This window comes from Peromyscus maniculatus, chromosome X (assembly GCF_049852395.1).
Source record: "Peromyscus maniculatus bairdii isolate BWxNUB_F1_BW_parent chromosome X, HU_Pman_BW_mat_3.1, whole genome shotgun sequence".
NCBI lineage: Eukaryota > Metazoa > Chordata > Mammalia > Rodentia > Cricetidae > Peromyscus > Peromyscus maniculatus.
Genome location: NC_134875.1, coordinates 1,975,914 through 1,987,316, shown reverse-complemented (window position 1 = coordinate 1,987,316; position 11,403 = coordinate 1,975,914).

Sequence of the window (11,403 nt, the reverse complement as noted above, 5' to 3'; positions counted from 1 at the left end):
CGCCCTTTTTCGAGATTTGAATTTTCCCTAGCAAACCCAGAGAAGCAAAATACCCGGATGTGAACGCTGTCCTTTTCGCGCCAATATAGTAAATTCACACAACAACTTTGACAAGGGAACGTTACCGTCTTTATTTCTACGTTCTAAGTCTCCCAGCAGGCCAGTTAGGCATTGCAATATCATCATTATCATAAGCAAGCACAATGGTCCTAAACTGATGTCCCAGAGCCTAGACCAAGAACAGATTATTTCTCCACGTTAGTTTCCCCTAATTTCATCCTTATTTTAACTAACTTCTGGTGGAAATTTGGCATTTCCAGTAATTACAAATATAGAAAGCAGAACATAAAGAGTATCACACACCTGTGACTTTGTCATCAAAGGACATGTACAGATCATTACAAGTCCTGTAGCTGCTTTGTACAGATCTAAAAATTAAATTACAAGCTCTACCGGCAGTCTGAATTGTAGCATGAATCTCTAAAGGGTCTTATTAATAAAAACAAACTTGGAGGCAGGTATTGGGGTGAACACTGGAAGATCAGAGAAACAGAACAAGCCACAGCCACTTCACCTTGTCAATTCCTCAGCTGATCCTGTTTCCTCAGACTGGAAGCCTCTGAGCCCTCATCCAGAATGAATCTCAGCTAAACTGCTGCTAAAAGCCTAAAAGCTTAATCAGCCTAGTTCCTGGTTTTCACACCTTATATACCTTTGTGCTTCCTGCTATCACTTCCTGGGATTAAAGGTGTGAGTCACCATGTCTGGCTATTTTCAGTGTGGCTTTAAACTCACAGAGATCCGTATGGATCTCTGTCTCCCAAGTGCTAGGATTAAAGGTGTGAGTGCCACCATTTTCTGGCCTCTATGTCTATCTAATGGCTCGTCTGTTCTCTGACCCCAGATAAATTTATTAGTATGCAAAATATATTGGGGGACATATATCACCACACTGAATAATTTTAACTTTGATGTTACTGTATTGAGCCTGCCAGTAGAACTTGTAATTTGTTAGCAATAAGGCATGCAAATTACCTTGTCACTTTATAAATAATGTGTGTAACAATCCTGTTTTCATGTATTAAATGTATTTATTAATTCTCGGTTTTAGTTTATCCAGTTGCAAGTACTCATTTCGCAAAGGCCAGAGATGAGCCCCTGCTTATATGGTTGTACCACCAATAGCTATGTGACCCTGACCAATCTCTTTTATAGTCCCAGGTCCTCCCTGCAAAATAAGGGAGCTGACCTGCTGGTCTCCCAGGGCCTTGACTGAATTTAGCATGTTTTGCTCTCAAATTCAGAAACTATTTGGTTCCTCTGGGGTTTGTGAGCTTATGAATGGCTAAGGTCATTCAAATATTTGGTAAGTGTCTCATGCTATGCCTTCATATCTTCAGAAAGATCGAAAATGACAGTTCTGGGGCCCAACAGAATGTTCTCATTAATGCTGCAGGCCAAAATACCACCTCTGTTCCACTGTCTGGAGGTGACAGTGGCTGCTGCTTAAATCCATACAGCCACAGGAAAAAAGCAAGTGTAAGGAACACAAATTTTTTCTTTCTTTTTTTTTTTTGTTTAAAAAATTTTAAAATTCATTTTGCATACCAACCACAGATCCTCCTCTCATCCCTCCTCATGCTTCCCTATGCCCCCAACCTGTGGTGATATATTGGGTACCCTAATAAAATTTGACTGAAGATCAGAGAACAGAACAAGCCACTAGATTAAACATAGAGGCCAGACAGTGGTGGCACACACCTTTAATCCTAGCACTTGGGAGGCAGAGATTCGTCTGGATCTCTGTGAGCTCAAAGCCACCCTGGACTACATGAGATTGATTCAGTCTAGGAGAGAAACAGCCAGGTAGTGGTGGCATACACCTTTAATCCCATCACTTGAAATTCATACCTTTAATCCCAGTATTTGGGAGGCACACAAGCAATTAATCCCAGCACTAGGAAAGAAGTGATGTCTGGGTAGAGAAAGGTATATAAGGCATGAAGAGACAGGAACTAAGGATTTCTGGCTGAGGAAACTCATTCAGCTAGAGGCCTATTGGCTGAGGCTTTTTCAGGCTGAGGAGTTGGTGAGGTAAGAGGTGGTGGCTGTGGCTGGCTCTGCTTCATTGATCTTCAGGCAAATTTTATTAGGGTACACAATATATCACCACACCCACCCACTCCCCATCCCCTCCTCCTTAATGGTAGGAACACGAATTTTTGAAGGAAGCTCCTTAGCTTGGAAATTGTTACACTTACATGGACATGGTGGTGGAAATATCAAGCCAATGCCTGCTATATAGCTAGTTCTGTAGAAAAGTAGAGGGAGGGAGAGGCAAAATACATTGTCATGCTTTGCAGGATGTTCCCAAAATACCCAAGAACCCTGTCAGTTGCTAGGGGGAAGCTCTGAAGATCTGTTCAACCTGGAACAAGGATCATAGCAGTTCAAGAGTACAGGGGAGTTAAGGTACAATGTAACCAGCCTGGTTTTCCTGGCAAATTTGGGCAACTGGTTTCATTGTATGTGACTTTCATATTGGACCCAGGTAGACTTTGATCCCATTGCAGGAAGCTTTATCTATACCCTTCCTGGATGTCAACTGTGGTGATATATTGTGTAACCTAATAAACTTGCCTTAGGATCAGAGGACAGAGCCAGCCACTAGATTAGACATAGAGGTCAGGCAGTGGTGGCACACACCTTTAATCCCAGGAAGTAATATGATAGGGCAGAGAAGTGTATATATGGTGTGAGGAAACAGGAACTCACTCTCTTTAGGCTGAGGATTTTGTAGAGATAAGAACTAGTTGCTGGCTGTTCTGCTTCTCTGATCTTTCAGCTTTCACCTTGATATCTGGCTCTGGATTTTTTATTGTAAGACTGTTTAAGATTCAAACAACAATTGGCCTTTATTCAGTTGATAGGATCTGACTAATGTCCCCAGTTCACCATTATTTTTGCTGGAAGATAGAAGAGTCAGTCTAATATGGGTGTCATTGAGCTATGGGTACAGGGAAGGATGTAGAGACACCGGGTAGGGCCTCAGCTTGTGTCCCAGATGAAGCCTTTTCAGGGATACATGTGGATGGCACTTTGAGTCCAGCCAAAAGGTTGGCTAGAAGAAATACGATGAGATCCAAGTGTACTTAAGGAAGATTCAGGGCCTTTAAATACAGACCATGTTAACCCTGGCTTGGAGGTAAGAATCCCAGAGCAGAGGTGGCCCCCAAACAAGGAGACAAATTCAAGATGAAAGCTTCAGTTCCCCGGTGGTGGTAATGAGTTTGGGAGAACAGTGGGACCCACACACTAGACCTAGTGGTACTTCTTAGCAACAGATACTGAAGGCAAGCAAGCCTCATAATTAAGCCCAGCAGCCCAGAATCCAGGCGACTCCAGGGCATATCTGAGAAGACAAAGAGGAAATGGGTCTAGTGAGAGGGTAAGGGAAGAGAGTAGAAGCCAACTAAACTTCAGGAAGGGAGTTGGATATTTGGCCTTGAAACTAAACAATACTTCCTTGTGCCTGTAATTCCAGGACTTGGGCGGTTGAGGCAAGAGGATGGGAATGGTAAGCAAGACAGGCTGGACTACAGTAGGAGAGTCTGTCTTAGAAACAAACAACAAATATATAATGTTGGTAAGTAGTCTGGTATATAATAGCCCATTCTTGGGCTGAAAGTGAAGCTCTGTTGTAGAGCCCTTGCTTACCTAGCAGTCATGCATAAGGCTCTGGGTTCCATCCTCAGTAGTATAAAACAAAAACAAAAAACAAACAACAACAAACAAGCAAACAAAAAAAACAGCAGAAGAAGCAGAAACAGAACCAGTTCTATATAAATAATTCTGTGGCTTCCACGTTTTATTGTTTATTTTTATTTTTATACCACTGAGAATATTATCCAGGGCCTCATATATTCTAGGCAAGTATCCTATCAGTGAGCTATATCCTCAGCCATTTTTAACTTTTTGAGTCAGGATTTCATTCAAGCAGGCTTCCCTTAAATTTTTAATCTTCCTGCCTCAGCCTCCCTATCAGCTAGGATTACAGATATGAGCCATGAAGCCACACTTTTTTTTTTTTGGTAGCAGGCTTTTTCGGACTGCCAGCCCCCAAATCATGACATGGAGACTTATTATTAGTTATGAATGCTCAGCCTTAGCTTAGCTTGCTTCTAGCTAGCTTTTTAAATTATCCCATTTCTCTTCATCTACGTTTTGTCTTGGGGCCTTTTACCTTTCTTTCATTCTGTGTGTTCTACTTTCCTATTTCCTCTGTGGCTGGCTGGCCGCTGCCTGGATGGCTAGCCCCTGGCATCACTCCCTTCCCCCATATTCCTCCTCTTACTTATTTTCTCTGCCCACCAGCCCTGCCCATCCTGTCATCTGCCTAGCTATTGGCAATTCAGCTTTTTATTAGACCAATAACGTGCTTTAGGCAGGCAAGGTAAAACAGCAACACATCTTTACATAATTGAACAAATGCAGCACATCTTTACATAGTTGAAGTAATATTCTACACCATAAACAAATGTAACACATCTCTACGTAGTTAAACAAATGCAACATACCTTTACACAGTTAAAGTAATATCCCACAACATTAACAAATGGAACACATCTTTATATAGTTAAAGTAATATTCCACAACATTTTTTCTTCAAGTTGAGCGTTTTTGCTTGTTTTAAAATATTTATTTTTAGGCATTTAGGCAGTGGGACCAAGTCCTGTGCTCATTCCATGAGTTGGCTGTTTGAAACCAGGAACTTATGCAGGGACACTTGGCTCAGTCTGGGAGGAAGGGACTGGACCTCCCTGGACTGAGTCTACCAAGTCGATCACAGTCCTCGGGGGAGGACTTGTCCTGGAGGAGATGGGAATGGAGGGTGGGCTGGGGGTAAGGGGAGGGCGTGGGAGGGGGGAGAATAGGGGAACCCATGGCTGATATGTAGAACTGAATGGTATTGTAAAATAAAAAATATATATCACAAAAAAAAAAACACAAGTCACACAAGGAAAAAAAAAAAAAAAAAAAAGTCCAATTTGCAAGGCCAAGTATGGTGGTGCATGCCTTTAATCTCAGCACTCAGGAAGCAGATACAGGTGGATCCATGTGAATTTGAGGCCAGCCTGGTCTACATAGTGAATTTTAGGCCAGCCAGGACTATAGTAAGATCCTATCTCAAAACAACAACAACAACAACAACAGAAAACTCACCCCTAAAAACAAAAACAAACCAACAAACAAAAAACTCAATCAAATTGCAAATGAGAAAACAGGGATGTCAATTACCCAGTGTGATAAAGCCTGTAAGAATGAGTTTACTCATCAAAGTAGTTGTATATTCTAAGAGAAAAGTTAGCAAAAAAAAAAAAAATATTTATTTTTAATTTATATGTATAGCTGTTTAACCTGTATGTATGCCAGTGCATGGCACACATGGAGTGTCAGGCCAGAAGAGGGCATTGGATCCCCTGGAATTGTGGTTATAGCTGGTTGTGAGCTGCTTTGTGAATGCTGAGACTCAAACTCCAATCCTCTGGAAGAGCAGTCAGTGCTCTTAACTGCTGAGGCATTTCTCCAGCCTAAGTTGAGAGTTTGTTAAATAGATAAGAGATAGCCCTGAATTGCAGAGTTGAGGGCCAGGGTAGAGGAGGTTACACTTGTAACTGTTAGGAAAAGGACAGTAATAAACTGAGTATAGCATAAGTGAATTCCAGCACTCAGGAAGCTGAGAGAGGAGGAGGACTTCTGCGAGTTTGAAGCCAGCAGCCTGGGCTATGTAGTGAGATTCTGTCTCAAAGAAAATAAGTATAAAGGTTTTTCGAGACAGGATCTCTCCGTGTAGTTTTGGTGCCTGTCCTGGATCTCACTCTGTAGACCAGGCTGGCCTTGAACTCTCAGAGATTCACCTGCCTCTGCCTCCCGAGTGCTGGGATTAAAGGAGTGTGTTACTGCCACCCGGATAAAAATATATTTTTTAAAAATTAAAAAACCTGGGTGTGGTGGCTTATGCCTGTAATTGCAGGAGGCCAGAGGATGAAGCAGGCAGATTATCACCTGTTTGAGGTCAGCCTGGATTATAAATTGAATTCTAGAACAGCCTGGACTACAGAAAGAAACCCTATTTCAAAGGAAAAAGAGAATACTATGCACCGAAGACATGGGTGCAGGCTTCAAGAAAGAGCTGCCAATTTCCACATTTTATGGGTAAGCAAACTTGTTCTGGTCCAAGGTCATACTGCCGAGGAAAAGCCAGGGCTGGGAGGCACATAGCTTGGCATTAGAGTATAGAGAGCTTGAGGCCTCTCCTTGTGTTCTCTCCCTCATCTCTTCCACCTCTTGGCTGTGATTGGCTGTGTGTCATTTTCAGAGCATTGAGCTGAGCCTATTCTCCCTTCAATGATAACGAATACATTTCTCACTGGGAGCGGTGGGACATGCCTCTAATCCCAACACTTGACAGGTAGAGGCAGGAGTAAGTTTATTAAGTCAGCCTGGGCTATAATGTGAGACTGTCCCTTCCTGCCCCCTACCCCCACAAAGAAAGCAAGGACCTGTGGATTTGATTGAGATATACTGTAACTGTATACATGTATTGAAAGTATCAAAGAATAATAAAAGATTAAAAAAACCCAAGTGCTGTGGAACAATCCTTTTCTACACTATGAATATATATTACTCTAATTGGTTAATAAAAAGCTGACAGGCCAGAATGGCTACGATCAAAAACACCAATGACAGTCAATGTTGGAGAGGATGTGGAGCAAAGGGAACACTACTTCACTGTTGGTGGGAATGTAAACTTGTACAACCACTGTGGAAATCAGTATGGTGGTTTCTCAGAAAATTAGGAATCGAACTACCTCAAGACCCAGCCATCCCACTCTTGGGCATATACCCAAGGAATGCTGATTCATACCATAAAGATACATGCCCAGCTATGTTCATAGCAGCACTATTTGTAATAGCCAGAAGCTGGAAACAACCTAGATACCCATCAACGGAAGAATGGATGGAAAAATTGTGGTACATATACACAATGGGGTACTACTCAACAGAGAAAAACAATGAAAGCATGAAATTTGCAGGCAAATGGATGGAACTAGAACAAAATCATCCTGAGTGAGGTAACCCAAACCCAGAAAGACAGTCATGGTATGTACTCACTCATAAGTGGATTCTAGATATAAAATAAAGAACAATCAGACCACAACCCATAGAACCATGGAGGCTATATATATATAGCATGGAGGTCCCTAGGACGACTGTGGCTTATAATAAATTTTGGTTTTGCTCAATTATTGAAAAAAAATAGCCAAATGAATGGAAACACATGAACTATGAACCAAAGGCTGAGGGGGCCCCAGCTGGATCAGGCCCTCTGAATAGGTGAGACAGTTGATTGGCTTGATCAGTTTGGAGGCAACTAAGCAGTGGGACCAAGTCCTGTGCTCATTGCATGAGTTGGCTGTTTGAAACCTGGAGCTTATGCAGGGACACTTGGCTCAGTCTGGGAGGAAGGGACTGGACCTGCCTGGACTGAGTCTACCAGGTTGATCTGTCCTCGGGGGAGAATTTGCCCTGGAGGAGGTGGGAATGGGGGGTGGGCTGGGGGTAAGGGGAGGGGGTGGGAGGGGGGAGAATAGGGGAACCCGTGGCTGATATGTAGAACTGAATGGTATTGTAAAATATAAATAAATAAATAAATAAATAAATAAATAAATAAATAAATAAAGCTGACAGGCAGGTAGCTGGGCAGGAAGTTAGGTGGGAAAGCCAAACCGAGAATGATGGGAGGAAGGAGGGCAGAGTTAGGAGAGATGCCAGCCAGTCAGGTGCTGAGCAAGCAGGATGTATAAAAAAAAAAAAAAATGGAATAACATGCCATGAGCCACGTGGCAAGCATAAATAAAAATATGGATTAATTTAAGTGTAAGAGTTAGCTAGTAACAATCCTGAGCTAGTGACCAAGCATTTATAAGTAATAGTAAGCCTCTGTGTAGTAATTTGGGACCAGACAATTGGGACAGGAAACGTGTTTACAAACAAGGATCTAGCAGGGTGTGATGGTATACCTCTTTAATCTCGGCTCTCTGAAGGAAAAGAAGGTGGGCTTCTGTGATTTAGTTTCAGGACAATCAAGGATACACAGTGAAATCTTGTGGCAAAAAAAAAAAGACTCAAGATAATTTATGATTAGGAAGTAAAAGTGCTTGTTGTGGAATATTATTTTAAGATGTGTTACATTCGTTTATGCTGTGGAATATTTGTTTTAATGATGCAAAGATGTGTTGCATTCCTTTATGCTGCATTTGTTTAACTCTGTGAAGCTGTGTTACTGTGCCTGTCTAAAACACCTGATTGGTCTAATAAAGAACTGAACAGCCAATAGCTAGGCAAGAGAAAGGATAGGTGGGGCTGGAAGGCAGAGAAAATAAATAGTTGGAGAAATCAGGGGAAAAAGATTGAGGAGCAAGAAAAGGAGGAGAGGAGGACCTCAGGGGCCAGTCACTCAGCTACACAACCAGCAACAAAGTAAGAAAGAAAAAAAGGTATATAGAACAGAGAAAGATAAAAGCCCAAAGGCAAAAGAAAGATGGGATAATTTAATTTAAGAAAAGCTGGCTAGAAATAAGCTAAGCCAAGGTGGGGGCATTCATAAGAAAGAATAAGCCTCCATGTGTTTATTTGGGAGCTGGGAGGCAGCCCCCCATCAAAGAGCAAAGCATCAAAACAGGAAGTGTAAAAAGTAAACAACACCCCCCCCCCAAAAAAAAACTAACAACAAGCGCTAGCCACCAAGCTGATGACCTGAATTAAATAGCTCTATGAGACCCACTCAATGGAAGGAGAAAACTGACTTTTGCATGTTGATTCTCTGGCTCTAAATGTATGTGTATACATGATAATATAAACACACATGTAAATTTAATATTTTTTTAAATTAAAAAAGTATGCCTTTGCTGAGTGTGGTGGTGCATGCCTTTGATCCCAGTTCTCAGAAGTCAGAGGCAGGAGGATTGTGGTGATATATTGCTTGTAATAAAACTTACCTGAAGACCAGAGGGCAGAGCTCGACACAGAGTTAGCCATAGAGGTCAGGCAGTGCTGGCACACACCTTTAATCCTAGTATTCAGGAGGCAGAGGCAGAGATCCATCTGTAATTCTGTGAGTTCAAGGCTTCATTGAGCTACACGAGATTAATCCAGTCTAAAGGAGAAACAGAGCCAGGCAGTGGTGGCACACACCACTTTAATCCCAGTGATATGGCTGGGCAGAGAAAGGAATATAAGGTTGGAGGAGACAGAAACTAAGGCTCTTTCAGGCTGAGGAGTTGGTCAGGTAAGAGGTGGTGGCTGTGGCTTGCTCTGCTTCTCTGATCTTTCAGCTTTCACCCTGATATCTGGCTCCGGGTTTTCATTATAAGACCATTTAGGATTTGTGCAACAGTGGATCTCTGTGAGTGTGAGGCCAGCCTGGTCTATGTAGCAAGTTCCAGCACCATCCAGGGCTCTATAGATCCTGTCTCAAAAAACCAAAATAATAATAATGTTCCAAAGGAAAATCTAGACTACAAGATAGATTTGAAGAAGTCCAGCTTTCCTGGCCCCATCCAACTCAATTGTTTCCTTCCCTGTTTTCCTTACAAACTTTTTGCCTGGGAGTTCACTTTTGCTACCTTTCTCTTGCTAATCTCTTTATGAATCCCGTTCTACTACTTTCAAGCAGGAGGGACAGGCTGCTCTGGTGTCATTGCTAGAGGCTCTGGTCCCCCTCCTTGACTGCTGCCTGGTCCTAGCTAGTCCTTACCCACCTTTGTCAGTGCTCTGCCTGGTTTGGAGTCTATCATCTGGAAAGGGTGCTGGCTTAGAATCTGTGACATTCAATTGCTCTAACCTCTTTGCTTGTCTATAAACCAGAGGTTCCAAATACCACCAGTTCCCCCTGCTCTGCTCCAGTTCACCTGCTGTACTTTCTCAGGGGAGATACATTGACAGTCTGAGGGTTCTCTGTTCTGGGGTCTATTAAAAGGCCCCAATTGTTGTTGGTTTTTTATCTTACTCTTTTGGCTCTTTGGAGGCCTGCCACCCAGCTCCTAAATAAATCACACACATGGAGATTTATTCTTTCTTATGAATGCCTGACCTTAGCTTGGTGTGGTGATATATTGTGTCCCTCAATATATTGTGCATCCTAATAAACTTATCTGGGGTCAGAGAACAGAACAGCCACTAGATAGACATAGAGGCCAGAAAATGGTGGCACTCACACCTTTAATCCTATCACTTGGGAGGCAGAGATCCATCTGGATCTCTGTGAGTTCAAAGCCACCCTGGAAACAGCCATGCATGGTGACTCATGCCTTTAATCCCAGGAAGTGATGGCACAAAGCAGAAAGATATAGAAGGCATGAGGACCAGGAACTAGACCTGGTTAAGCTTTTAGGCTTTGAGCAGCACAGTTCAGCTGAGATTCATTTGGATGAGGACTCAGAGGCTTCCAGACTGAGGAAACAGGATCAGCTGAGGAACTGGCAAGGTGAGGTGGCTGTGGCTTGTTCTGTTTCTCTGACCTTCCAGCGTTCACCTCAATACCTGGCTCCAGGTTTGATTTTATTAATAAGACCTTCTAACAATTCGTGCTATAGCTTGTCTTGTTTCTAGCTAGCTTTTCACAAATTATTCCATGTGAGTTATTACCTTTATTATGCCTCTGGGTTTTTACCTTTCTCTATTTCTGTATATCTTTGCTTTCCTTTTTATTCCATGTCTGGCTGTGTGGCTAGGTGGCTGGACCCTAGCATCCTCCTCTCCTTTTCTTGTTCCTTGATCTCTCTTGCTTCCTGACTCCTCTTTTTCTCCTTCTATTATTCTCTCTGCCTGCCAGTCCCATCTATCCTTTCTGTGCCCAGCTATCAGCCGTTCAGTTCTTTATTAGACTATCAGGTGTTTTAGACAGGCAAAGTAACACAGCTTCAGAGTTAAACAAATGCAGCATGAAAGAATGCAACACGCAGGCGCACGCCTTTAATCCCAGCACTCCGGAGGCAGAGCCAGGCGGATCTCTGTAAGTTCTAGGCCAGTCTGGTCTACAGAGCGAGATCCAGGAAAGACGCAAAGCTACACAGAGAAACCCTGTCTCGAAAAACCAAAACAACAACAAAAACGCAACACGCAGGGCAGCAGTGGCACATGCCTTTAAGAATCCCAGCACTCAGGATGCTGGGATTAAAGGCACTACTACCACCGGGCTCAAAAGTTATATTCTTAATGGAAAGCTGCATGTGGGTCTACCATCAGGTGTGGTTTAATACCCTTAGAGGCTTAGGCCACCTAAGGGTCATGAGTCTGTTACCATTGGAGAGACCTAGAATTTGCAAGTGTCAGGATTTT